The sequence below is a fragment of the Homarus americanus genome, unplaced genomic scaffold (assembly GCF_018991925.1).
Source record: "Homarus americanus isolate GMGI-L3 unplaced genomic scaffold, GMGI_Hamer_2.0 scaffold56333, whole genome shotgun sequence".
In the NCBI taxonomy this organism is placed as follows: Eukaryota; Metazoa; Arthropoda; class Malacostraca; order Decapoda; family Nephropidae; genus Homarus; species Homarus americanus.
The window spans coordinates 787,769-789,930 of record NW_024734940.1 but is presented as its reverse complement, the minus strand read 5'-3'; positions in this window follow the sequence as shown (position 1 = coordinate 789,930).

The following is a 2,162-nucleotide window of genomic DNA, read 5'->3' as shown; positions in this document are numbered from 1 at the left end:
TGGTGTCTTATACTGGAGCAGTAACAGAAAACTCCCGCAGGGTAAACTACTCCAAACTACCAGCCGCCTTAGGGTTCTAGTGTCGTCCTTCATCCCCCCTTCCCTTCCCATTCCATTGTCCCCCCCCCAACCCCCTAGTCATCTGTTTCCCCATGGACAGAACTTGTGACAGGGGACAGATAGAAATAATTATATTACACACGGTAATCTGCATATTGCTCAGCCAACCCGAAATAAGTGTTGGCAGCGACCGTCTGCCCTGACCTACCTCAACATGGCCGAGATGCTGGGGGTAATGTTGCCGCAGTTTCCACCATCTGGACTTAATTTATTCCTCATAATGTCGATACAGTGACCACACACACACACATACGTCTACTGTTATCGTACGTCTTTCAGCTCTAATTACAATAGCCAAACGTGATGATTTACTTTGATTTATATATATATATAACTGGAGTAAATCAACGTTCTTCTCCTCCTTATACGTTACGATCGACCAGGTTGCAGCAAGCAAGACGTGAGAACTGTTGCCACTGTATTCTTCAATTTTGTAATTATCAATTAATAATCCACAAGAAAAAAGAATTACATACATTATGTATAAATCTCACCACGGTAAAAATTATTCACTGTTAAACTATTACAAGGAAATATTACGTTGAGATCAGAAACTATGGGTAGAGGTGAGATCTTGCTGGAATTCAGTGTTTGAAATTATTAAAAAAAAGTAAAGGCTTAATATTATCAGGAAGGCTATTTGTACATTCTTTTCATCAGTTTTCGAATCGGTGGACGGGGGGCACAATTATGATGTGGTATATCTCGACTTTAGCAAAGCCTTCGACAGAGTCCCCCACGAAAGACTAATTAGAAAGGTAGAAGCTCATGGCATCAAAGGTGACATCCTTAAATGGATTAGGGCGTGGTTACAGGACAGGAAACAGCGAGTGAGCATTAACGGCACTAAGTCCCATTGGAGCAACGTCACAAGTGGAGTTCCCCAAGGCTCAGTACTTGGACCATTATTATTTATTATATACATAAACGAAAATAGATATCGGCATAGACAGCAACATAAGTAAATTTGCTGATGACACTAAAATAGGACGTGTTATCAAATCTGACGAGGACTCTGCAAAACTACAGGAAGATCTAAACAAATTTTTCGAATGGTCTGAAAAATGGCAGATGAAATTCAACGTCGACAAATGTAAAGTACTCAGTATAGGAGATGTAAACAGGGAAACCAGATACCAGATGAACAACGATGCCATAGAGAAATCCGACTGCGAGAGAGATTTAGGAGTAATGATAAGGAGGAACCTTAAGCCAAGTAAACAATGTGTTTTTGCTCGTAACAAGGCTAATAAAGTACTTGGGTTCATACAAAGGAGTGTTAGTTACAAGACTAGCGAGGTCATCCTAAAACTGTATCTTGCTCTTGTGAGACCACACCTGGATTATGCAGTTCAGTTCTGGTCACCGTAATACAGAATGGATATAGAGTCCTTGGAAAGAATTCAGAGGAGAATGACAAGACTAATCCCGGGCATTAGGAACCTTGAGTATAGAGACAGGTTAAAGCACCTTAATTTGCACTCCTTTGAGAGACGTAGAGCGAGGGGCGACCTGATAGAGGTGTGTAAGTGGAAGGCAGGGCTAAACAAAGGGGACATTACAAAGGTACTCAAATTATCCAACCAGGAGCGAACTCGTAACAATGGTTTTAAATTAGACAAATTTAGATTTAGGCGTGAAATAGGTAAACACTGGTTTGGAAACAGAGTAGTGGATGAATGGAACAAGTTACCAAATATCATCATTAACTCGAATACGCTGAATTGCTTCAAACATAGGTTGGATACTCATATGAGCAATAGGGGTTGGGTGTAAACAGGACTGCCCAGTATGGGCCAATAGGCCCGCTGCAGTTTCCTCCATTCTTATGTTCTTATGCAACCTAACCTCACAGGCTACAGAACCAAGCAATACACCGCCCACAGACTACAGAACCTCACAGACTACAGTACCCCACAGACTACATAACCCCACAGACTTACAGTACCTCACAGGCTACAGGACCTCACAGACTACAAGACCTCAGACTACAGGACCGCACAGACTACAGAACCCCACAGACTACAGGACCTCACAGACTA